At 32.6% G+C, this 12007-nt stretch overlaps 1 pseudogene across 1 annotated transcript; it reads left to right on the top strand.

The window, feature by feature from the left end:
* Positions 1 to 9256: 9256 nt before the first annotated feature.
* LOC100945749 lies at positions 9257 to 9763 on the top strand (annotated as a pseudogene). Its single transcript, XR_154929.2, has one exon. The product of XR_154929.2 is annotated as a 40S ribosomal protein S24 pseudogene (transcript).
* Positions 9764 to 12007: the final 2244 nt, after the last annotated feature.

Genomic DNA, 12007 nt, shown 5'->3' with positions numbered 1-12007 from the left:
CCCAGCCTACATAAAATCCTAGATAATTGAAGGTTACTTTTAGTGACAGAAAATAATTCAGTAGCTTCTTGGTTGTAGAAGGGAATGACAAGGGTGAAAGAAAGGTTTATAAATGGTTAGAGATAAATTTTAGAGGGAATGATGCATATTCATATAATGGTTTTATATTGATTAGGGTGTCGAATTTTATCATAGTGTTTACTTTAAATTTTTTCTTTTTATTATATGTCAGTAAAGCTCTGTTTGTTTGTTTTTTTAATAGCCAATTTAAAAAAAATTGCTAGTGGCCTTCATATTTAAAATTACAGCTATTGAAATTGTTCTTTCTTTCAAATTCTACTCTCATCACTCTATTATATAATTTTTTAAATTTTTATCTCTTAAGCAAACAAGATTTTATGGACTCACCTTTGTTATTTTCTCTGATTTCAGGAATTCCGTCTTACACAACTAAACTTTCCAAAATAATGCTTCTGGCATGTCATATCAATTGGAATAAACTTCAATGTATCCTCTTGTGTATAGTTGTTTTTTATACAGCTAAAAACATCAGAACTGTGAGAATTCTTAATAATATCATAATATATTATCTTCATGTTATACATTGGGAAATTAATGTCTGGAGGAACTGTGGCTTACCTTACATTACCCATAAAATTGATGGTATTTCCAGAGTACAGATCTCTGGATTCCTTGTTCAATTTTTATTTTAGATTCTATTTTAGTTTACTATACCACACAGGTTCCATTCTATCCTATTCTTGCTGCCTTTTAAATTTTCTTTCAAATCCAGCTCTTTTCCACCTAGCCAACCTTATTTATCCTTGACCTCTAAAGTTTACCTCTGTCTTCCATATTGTAAGTACTACTGTCTTCACTGGTTTTAACATGATTGTCCTTGACTGATATTGTGGATAACCATTTTCTTTGTGTGCCGTGTCTTTTCTCCAAACTTCATTGTGTTTTCTCCCTGACTCCTCATTTTTTGCATCTACAATTGTGTTTTAATGCAAGCCAATGTCAAATGCTACTAATTTCCTAAAATAGTATTCTCTCCCCCTTTTCCATAATACTAGTGTTGGAGTCAGGTAGTTGGCAGCCCAGATACACTCAATTATTCAACCTCACTCTTAGTTAGGTGCTACTACCTGACTCAGTCCTGATTTCGTCTGTTTGGGATACTATAATAAAATACTCACTGGTTCATAAATGACAGAGATTTATTTTTCACAGTTCTGGAGGATAGAAAGACCAAGTTCAAGACTCTGGAGACTTGATATCTAGTGAGGGACCTGATCTTTTATGAGCATGTCTTCCTACTGTGCCCTCACATAGTAGAAGTGGATAGTTTGCTCTCTGTAGATTCTTTTTATTTTTCTTTCCTTGAGTGTTTTTTATTGAGGTAAAATATACATGTATAATTTGCTATCTTCAACATTATTATTTTTTATTTATTTTTGGGGGGTATGGATATAGTTAGAGGGGGTCTTACCTTTTTTCCCTTTTATTAAGTCATATACACATAATCATAAATACATTTATGTATTTGTGGGGTACAGTGTGTTTATTTTTTTATACCATTTGGAATGCTTACATCAAACTAATTATTATAGCTTTCACCTCATTTACTTAATTATTGTGTTAAGACATTTATGTTCTATGCTTGGTAGATCTGACTTGTACCCTTGCAATATGCTCCATAGATGTGGTCCAATCATTTACCATATGCTTTAGTGGTATTAAATGGATTTGTATTCATTTTACCCTTCATCACTCCCCCCAATTATAAAAGAGATGGGGCATTAATCTCCACTCATGAGGGCTCCTCCTCATAGCCTATCACCTTTGAAAAGACCACCTCCTAATACTATCACCTTGGAGTTAGGATTTGAACATATGAAATTTGGTGATAGAAACATTCAAACTAGAGCAAGTCCTCACCCATGAAATTGGAAATGTCCCACTTCTTGATAGTACATATGGTACTATGTTTTCCACAAACAATTTTCTCTTCACTGTAGCTGTTGTATGCATATATTCTGTCAACCTAGCTTTAGCCTTGACAATGATGACAACACCCTAGAAAATGGCAAAGTTATAATCTGTGAAATATTCCTGTTTCCAAAAAACCACATGAAACACAATAATCCACCTGCTTAAAATGCCATGGGGGTAATAAACTAATTTTTCTCCGTTATAAGAAACTGTATTGTTGGCCAATTGCCTTATAGGGCTCTACTCCATCTAATTAATGCAGGTCTGACGCCCTTCACCATGTGGGCTCATCTTTATTCTCTGCTTGGACTAGTCGTTAATAGGCCTGATGGTGTATTTGTGGCTCCATTTTCTCCAGGGGATGAAACTGGAAATCAGATATGTTATACCAAATGTGAGCAGGATCCTTGACTTAATATACTAATATATTAATACAGTAACAAACTCTGTGCCCGTTAATATTCTACCTTATAGAATTGGAGTGGCTTTTAAAGATGTGCATTGAAATTTCTGAAAACTTCCTTCTAGATATGAGATACTTGGCCCATTACTCAATCTCCCTAGAGCATAATCCTACAAAATAAAATATTTTCTGTGTGGATAACTTGTAAAGATTCAGTAGAATTTTAGAAGGATGGGAACTTCTTTCTATTGTTTCAGAGTTATAAATTATGCTTTCATGTTGATGATGATGGGTATTAAGCACACATTCAAAAATTGGAACATTTGGTAAGTATTAAACACATATTTAAAAGTTGGAGCATCTTGGTAAGACTCTAAATATTGTACAAAAATCTATTCTGGACTTCCTAAAGCATCACCTACTTCCACCTTCTGTTTAGAATAAATTTTGAAGTCCATGAATGAGCTTGATTAATGTCAGGATTTCTTTGCAAACAGATGTTGATGTATTAGGGAATATTTTGGTGTTTTATTTTCCCTAGTTATTAGAGAGGGGAAAAAGGATGCTAATCCCTGCATGCTAAATCTTACATCACTGGAGGGTCATTATGGAGTTTCAAGAGAGTGAGTGATATTTAAAAATGTTGATATATATCCTTCAAGGTTTGGACGGTAAAAGTCTGGTGCCCATGTTGTAGTAGAGAGTCAATATTGGGAAATTAACCAGAGTTCCCTGAGATCCCAGGAGTGAGGGCTGCAGTGGAAGCCAGCTGTCCTTCCATAAATATCAGGGCAAGGATAGTGAATCTGCAGTTAAATACTGTAAACTCAAGCTGTATTAGATCCTTCTTGAAATGGCCCTGACCAAGAAGCCTGCCTGAAAGGGTAAAGTGAAGGCAAGATGCTTATTTTCTAAATATAAGGTTTTATTATTTTTTGATGGCTTTTTATATAAAATCTTTTTCTTGCTTTTTAAAACAATGATATAGAATATACAATAATCACTTATGGGTGTATGTACAATATAGTATAGTTTAACATTTAACTTGCAAATTAAAAGTATACATTGAATAAGACTGATATTTGATTATAAAAACAATTATACCAAATTTATATTTTGAAAATGATGTTGATTCCCATTATAAGAAGAGAATTCACACTTGATTCTAAATGATGATCTCATAGAACTACAAAGCTTTCACCAGAAACAGAATTTGTAAATTTCAGTTAATACATATTTCATCTTTTCTTTAAAAACTAATCTATCGTTCTGTTTCCACTTTTATGTTTTTGATAAATGGCACAAAAGTTAGTCAATTGTTAGAAGATAAATAGTTATTTCTAAAAGAAAAAGCACATGAAATTAGAAATCATTCTGTAATACTTTTTTTTTAAATGTCATTCACAGGAGAGTAATGGAAGGTGGTTCAATATGAAAGAGCTTGTTGATTCTCTGGTCTGTGGAATTTCATCAGCCTCCCATCTTATGTGGATGCTAATATCTGGGCAAGATGCTTTACATAGAAACCATGCACATAATTTAAGTTTGACATTTTAGTTCTGAGTCAAGTCATGAAACATTATGACTCCACCCTTATCATCAGCACAATGGTAAACACTAGATGTGTAAATGTGAAATAAACATTTTAATCTCATTAATTTTTAGAGATCATGATCAGCATTGTAAAGATATTGCTTTAGTTAATTAACACTGTATTTCAGACAATGTAGAAACATGTTTTACTCCAACTGTACAAAGGTTATGGGGAAGAAGATGCCATAGGAAGTTTATTCCATAGCACGCAATTTATTTTAAGAAGTAACCGTATTTTAAAATGGAAAGAGGAGATACTAACATTTAAAGAGTAGAAATTTTGGATACAATTCTTACAAATGACTACATTGCCAAATGTTGCTATTTCTGTATAAGGACACAAGCTGGTCCATTGGAAGTAATCAATAAATATGTTTTTAATCATTTATTTCTGCATTTATCGAACATGCATTGACTGACCACTGTGTGTTAGAAAGTGAGCTTGGAACTCAGAATTCCATAATAAACATATAGTTAACTATGGGAAACAAATATGTCGCAGTTCGTTTTGTTCTGCTGTAACAGAATATCACAGGATATGTAATTAAGAATGATTAGAAATTCAGTGGCTTGTTGTTCTGGAGACTGGGAAATCTAAGACCAAGTTTCCCAAAGGTCTATCAATATTGGAGCCTGAATGCTTCCTTCTCACATGGTGGGAGGAGGGCAGGGAATGTGTGGGTTGAGCCTTCGCGGCTTAATCACCTCTTAAAGGTCTCTTCTCTTAATATTGTTACAATGGCAATTAAATTTCACATGCATTTTGGGGGGAACATTCCAACCACAGGAAAGTATTACTGAAAAATATGTTTAAGTGAGTGATACTGGAATGAAACATACAAGGAGAGAACTATGTAGATCAATGAAAACATAGCATAGGAGGGGGAAATGTCCCTGTGAGGTAGGAAAGAAGGAGCTCCCTGAGAAAACGATGACTAGCTTAGATTTAAAGTGAAAGTAGTCATTTATTAGATATCGGGATGTTTTGCGACAGACTGACATATAGCAATTGTAGTGGACACAGTGGGATATTCCTGAAAAAATAAAAATAAAAATAGCTTGGAATGTTTATGGAATTGAAAGAATTTCTCAGTACAGTGCCTCTGTACTGCAAGATTAGGTGAGGGTAGAATTGCCAAGGCTCTTATAGTCTGATTTTTCAGATATGCTTTGGTCCTGGCAATATTACCTTGCAAACATGTTCTGTTGTACACTTTGCCTTCCTTGTATACAGTGATTAGCAGCCACATGGGAGGTCTGTGGGAAAGCGCCCTTGATCATTTGGCTAGTGGAATTCACCTGATGTTTTTATTATCTATTTTAGTTTACACAAAATAATTATTTTTGTTTATTTTGCTTATAGTATTTTTTTGTTTTTTCTTTTAGCATGATACTTCTTGAAGCAATCTCCAGGATGGAGTCCAGGCTTTCTCTTGCATATCTCACAATATAAAATGATTTCTCTCCTTCCGCCTTTCTCATTTCTTCTGAAGGAAACTATGCAATCCTTTGATAACTGTTTTCCTTTTGCACTATAAAATGCATCTTCCCAGTTAGCCTTTCCTCAGGGGCAAAAGGTGGGGGTCTTCCCCTCTTTCCTGAATTTCTGTTCCTTACACTGCTCACAAGTTGTGTGATGAGATTTCTCTCCTGTAAAAAGGTATGTTGCTATCTTTTCTCCACTTTCCTTCTTATCTAATGAGTAAAGGCTGTAGCTGTTCACAACTGCAACTTCCACCAGCCAGAAGAATAATTTTTTCCACTCTTTGTAGAACCTCCTTGTAATCCATAGTACTGGCAGCTCTGTCCTCTCTTCTCATAAACGTCCCATAACTGTCTTTTTCTTTCAAATTGAATGGGCTGTGTCTTCCTATGATTAGTGCTCAACTGTGTTTGAGGGCCAAGGGATGTTCTCAGCATTGTCAATAACCGCTCGTCATGGAATGAGAGTCACGCACACTACTTAGTGTGATTATTGGATATCTTCTGACATCAGAGTGGAACAGAGACGATCCAACATAGGATTAGAAAGGGTTTTAATAAAGTATGTTTTGTTGTTGTTTTGAAGTAAAAGTTGGTCTATAGGGCTTAGAAGGCATTTATGATTCAGAAGCGTTATCTAAGAGTCTGGCTTAGTTAGAATGTGTCACTGACAGCAGAAGACAGGATATTGATGCCTGTGGTCATGATGGTAGGATTGACCAACCCAAATAGACAAGAATACGTTTCCCACTGTCCTCAGCCTGATTCCTTATGTGTCTCCCTGTGTAGGAAGGACCTTCCCACATCCATGCTGTGGATGTAGCATGGTGTTTCCATCCATATCAACAGTAGTGTATGAATTACCAAGGCTATACTGATCCACCAGTGGATTGTAGTCAACATTAGTAAGGGCAGGAACTTCTCAGGTAAGGAAGAAGAACATAACACAGGAAAGCGTAAATGGGACGTCATCTTCACTCAGCAGAGTGGAGCTGATTGTACTCTCAGTATCACCCAATCAGTATGACTTGATCCAGGGAGCAATTTGTTCCAAATCCTGGGTATTGGATTTTCCATAAGAGACAAAGGGAAACCTGGTGATTTTTCTTTGTTGTGGGAGGTTAATTCCAGGGCTCTCACTAAACGAGTTTGCATTTTTCTGTGCAAACTGGTAATTGTGGTGAGTGTATATACCAACAGAGGTCACTGTGTCTATATGTGTGGTCTCTTCATTTCTTGTGGCTTTAAATATGGTGTACTTACGGCATAGGAGTGTGACTTTAAGGCTATCAGGACCTAAACCACTTGGTGAACCACTTTCCTCCAAGTTCTCTCAATAGCACTTGTTTGAAAATTATCTTGATATGCAAAGAAACAGAAAAATGAGGTCTATTCAGTATAATGAGAAAAATCAACAAAACTATATTCCATATATAAAAAATGTTAGTGGAGAAATATTACATATATATATTTAAATACTAAAATGCAAATACTAGACATAAAAACTGCACTACACATATTAAATGTCAGAGGTCTAAAAAGAAAAAAGGCAGAGATAGAAAAACCATAGTAGAAAACAACAAAAATAATACATTTTTGCCTTTAAATAAAACACTTGAAATATAAAGATAAAAATAGTTTAAAAATTATGCCAGACTAACACTATCAAAAGACAACTGGAGGTGTTTTTTAAATAATAAAATCAATTTTAGGGGAAAGAATATAACTAGGGATTAAGAGGAAAAGGTTAAACACTTATGTGCCTAATAAGACAGCTTCAGAATAACAGAATTTCAGAATATATGAAACAAAGTATGATAGAATTTCAAGAAAAAATAGACAAATTAATGACAGCTAGATCTTTTTAACAATGCTTTCAAAAAAACTGATAGGATAAATAGCTAGAAAGTCAGCACAGATATATACTAGTTGACTTGAACAGTATTATCAAACTAATTGACTTAATTTAACTTTTAGGTTAGGCCACTCCATAAGAGAAGAATATGGTTTTCATGCTAAACACATATAATTATTTGAGAAGTATTCACATTTTTTCAATTATCTGGAAGAATTTGTGCACACACTACTTTTACCAAAATTGACCATATTCTAGGCCATATAACAAGTTCCAATGGCAGAAAAATTTCTTAGAAATCCCTACATAGTTGCAAACTAAACAACCACTTCTAAATAACTGATGGGTCAGTGAGAAAACCAAAATGAAATTAGGAACTTAAAGATGTTTTTAATTAAATGTAAATGAAAATATAATATTTTAAAATATATGAGATGCTACAAAACAGTACCTAGGGAAAGTTTATTTGAGAAATATTCGCATTTCTTCAATTATCTGGGTTATACTGCTAAATTTCTATATTAATAAAGAAGAATGGTCAAAATAAAAGTAGATTGCTTTTAGGAAAGTCAATAAAATTTATTTTAAACTTCTAACCAGATTAGGAAAAAAGATATGGTATATCATGGAGGAGAGTGTCATGAGCAACTTTATGCCAAAAAACTTAATGATTTGGATGAAATCTATCTGTTCTTTGAAAGATACAAACCACTAAAGCTTACTCAAGAAGAAATATATAAATTGTAGAATGCAGTATATATAAAAATAATTATATTTGTAGTAAAAAATTTTCCAGCCAATAATGTTTTAGGTCCAGATCACTTCACGTGATTTCTATACTATATATAATGGAGGAATAATACCAATTCTAAATAAACTCTTCCAGAAAATTGAAAGGAGTGAATATTTCTAGATAAATAAAAATAAATAAATAAATAAATAAATAAATTGAAAGGCGTGATATTCCCTGAATTTATGTGTTCCTAGACAGCATCATTCCAGGGAACTATAGGCAACACACCTTGTGAAGGTTGTTGTAAAGTGTTAAAACACCACCAGCAATAACAACAAATAGAATACAATATGTTAAAACAAACAAACAACAACAACAAAATAAACGCACAATGATCATGTAGGTTTTACTCAAGACTGCAGTGTAATCCACCATATTAAACTATATTAAATATCATCTCAATAGGTATAAAAAAATTGACAAATTCTAATATCTCTAGTAAAAACTCTTGGCCAACTAGAAATGGAAATGACCTTCCTTAAACTGATAAATGCCACCTATGAAAAACTATAGCTCTTATCATATTTAATGGAGGAAGACTACTAAATATTTTCTCCTAAAGTAAAGAAAGAAACAAAGATATTTGCTCTCATCCCTTCTATTTAACATTTTAATGGAGAGTACAACATTGTCATAAGGCAGGTAAATAAAAAGAAAAGGTATCCGATCATTAAAAAAGAAGCAAAACTGTTTTAATCCACATATGGCATGGTTATAGTTATATTTATAAAATACTCACTGGACTCTGGAATGTATTTATTAAAGTTATGGGACACATAGAATATAAATAATCAATTGTATTCCTACATACTATCAATGAAAAATAAAAAACTGACATTTGAAAATATTTACAATAGCATCAAAATGGAAAATATATAGGGGTAAATCTGAAAACACATGAAAACGTCAATGAATAATACAAATCATTGCTTCAATAGTTAAAGAAACAAATACCGTATACCATATATTTATGGTATATTCATGAATCAGAAGATATAATATTGTGAAAACATTAATTCTCCCCAAACTTATCTGTAGATTCAATACAATCCCAATTATAACCCAAACAAAATTTTTAGTGGAGATGGACCGATTATAAAATTCATCAGGAAATGCAAAGGACTGGCCTACCATCATGAACGACACAGTAACTATCCAAACCAGGAAGTTCATGACTAATCGACTACCTCAGAGGAAACAAATGGTCATTGATGTCCTTCACCCTGGGAAGGCAACAGTACCAAAGACAGAAATTAGAGAAAAACTAGCCAAGATGTACAAGACCACACCCGATGTCATCTTTATATTTGGATTCAGAACTCACTTTGCTGGTGGGAAGACAATGGGCTTTGGCATGATTTATGATTCCTTGGATTTATGCAAAGAAAAATGAACCCAAACATAGACTTGCAAGGCATGTCCTGTATGAGAAGAAAAAGACGTCAAGAAAGCAGCGAAAGGAACGCAAGAACAGAATGAAGAAAGTCAGGAACACTGCAAAGGCTAATGTTGGTGCTGGCAAAAAGTGAGCTGGAGATTGGATAACAGGAGAAGGAGTAAAGACTCTACAGTGATGTTATCTGCAGCCATTGTATAGATTTTTCACAAGAGGATTAATAAAGACTTTTCATGTGAAAAAAAAGGAAATGCAAAGGACTTAAAATAATGAGAAAACTTAGTTAAAAAATCCCCAAGTTCTAAAAAATAGTTGGGGTACTATATTTTAGACAATATAAACCTACAGAAATCAAGGAATATGCATGAACAGAGGCAAAGGACATCAATATATTGTATGTCAATTAAAGGTATTTGAATAAAAAAAATCAGAGACCTTGTTGAATCATATTAAGAAGAAATACTTTATGAAAATACCAGAATCCTGTGATATTGAATTAAAAGTAAAAATTTACACTAATGAAATTTATAATGTTGAAGATGCATTCATACTCATTATAAATAATACTATTACAATTTTTTTGAAGCAGCATGGTGTAGTAAACATAGTGTACACACTATTATATCCTCATACACTCAAATCATGGACCAAGTATTTAAGGCTTATATCTAAAGTTTTAGAGATCTTCTTACTTATAAATACTAGATACACCTTCTCTGTAGGGTAGTTGTTTGAGCATGACAGGCTGTTCTTGTAATAAATAACAGAAGGAGTTTGGCACACGGTTAGACATAAAACATGTTGGTCACCTTAGTTTTTTTGACTACTGAAGGATAGAGGCTATGCTTATTTCATAGTTATATCTTTTAAAACTAAGTTGTTATTTGGCATACGTTTAATAAATGTTTGCTGATCAAAGCAATAAGGATTCTAAGATATTGCACAAAAAAATACAAAAAGTATGGGAAAACATATAGAACACAGAAGAATAGAAACAGAAACTGTTAAGTAATTTAAAGACCACTTGCAAAATTTACTTTTATTCTTTTAGGTTGGCCAAGTAGGAGAGTAGAAACTAGATCTTCATTGAAGACAGGCTTTTCATTAAAGTGTTATATTTATTTATTATTTTTATAAGTATATAGATTTAATATCAAAATAAATGTTGTACTTCTAGAGTCTATAAACCAAGCTTATGATTGAAATTTAAGTAATAAGTTAGATAGAGCTAAACTAAAAAAACCAGGATAGAAAATTAAAACTTACCAGGTTAAATAGTCATATAACAATATCTTTAATGGGTTGCTCAACATCTAGAATTCCATGATATTGAATTAAAAACAATAATTAAAATTCATAATAAAGAAATACATAATGTTGCAGATACATCATACTCACCAAAAGTAATAATATTAAAAATAATATTCAAACTTTTTGAGGCTGCATGCATAGTGTACCTATTATTATACATGCTATTCTATTCTCCCCATTTTTAGGGGAGGCAGTAAAGCACATCATAGCAGGAGATAATAAGTTTTTAAATTTCCTATTTCTATGTGTTTCTGGTAATGATTATGAATCAATTTTAACATCAGCGTTAAAATGGACTTTTGACTTTCTCTCTGCAGGACACCAGCAATTTTTTATGTATTTAGGAATACAATAAAAACTGTGTCTTTGGGGATAAGAAACCTAACAGAGTAATCAGGCTAAATCCTGCTGTCTAGAAGATATTCATAATATTTCTGAAATTGAACAATTCATTTGTAATAATAACTGCACAGTTTCAACCAGCAGAATAGAAAAACATAAAGGAAATTCACAGCTATATAAAATTTCTAAATTGAATAAAATTACCATTTGAGAGAAAAAACATGACCCATATTTGCCTTTCTCTAATAACATCTAAGAGCACCAAAAAGCTCCACAGATGTTCAATTTGGTTACATAGGTTGTACGTTATTTATTTGGCTATGAATAAAGTTGAAAACATATGTCATTATGCAAAAAATAAAATGGAAACAATCCTATTTCTTTAAGACAATCTATTTCATTTTTGTATGGAAGACTACAGTACTGCACCTTATTCTATTCCAAAATTCTATCTAATACTATCCTTCATTTTAAAATAACTTGGTATGTACAATTACACTAAGGTGAACATGATATTTGGAGACTTAGGTTAAATTTATATTTGCTAGTAACAATCTCATGGTGACCAACAATTTAAAGAACATACCTCAAATTCTATTACAACAGTTTCATCCAATACGTATTTGAAACACCTAGATATGGATATAGATTGGGTTTAGATATAAATATAGATGTAAATAAATAGGCTGATTTTTTATTCACAAATTATATTGATGTTTCTTACTTTTTAACACAATAGTAGAATCCTACCAGCAGGGGCAAGATTAATTGGCTGAGTAAGTGAGAGCAGAGCTAATGAAAAGATATGTCATGACATCAATAGAATTTTTTTTTTTT

Source organism: Otolemur garnettii, unplaced genomic scaffold (assembly GCF_000181295.1).
Source record: "Otolemur garnettii isolate 467f Iridium unplaced genomic scaffold, OtoGar3 scaffold00265, whole genome shotgun sequence".
In the NCBI taxonomy this organism is placed as follows: Eukaryota; Metazoa; Chordata; class Mammalia; order Primates; family Galagidae; genus Otolemur; species Otolemur garnettii.
The sequence above is the reverse complement of the archived record's forward strand: the minus strand, read 5'-3'. Positions and strand labels throughout refer to the sequence as shown.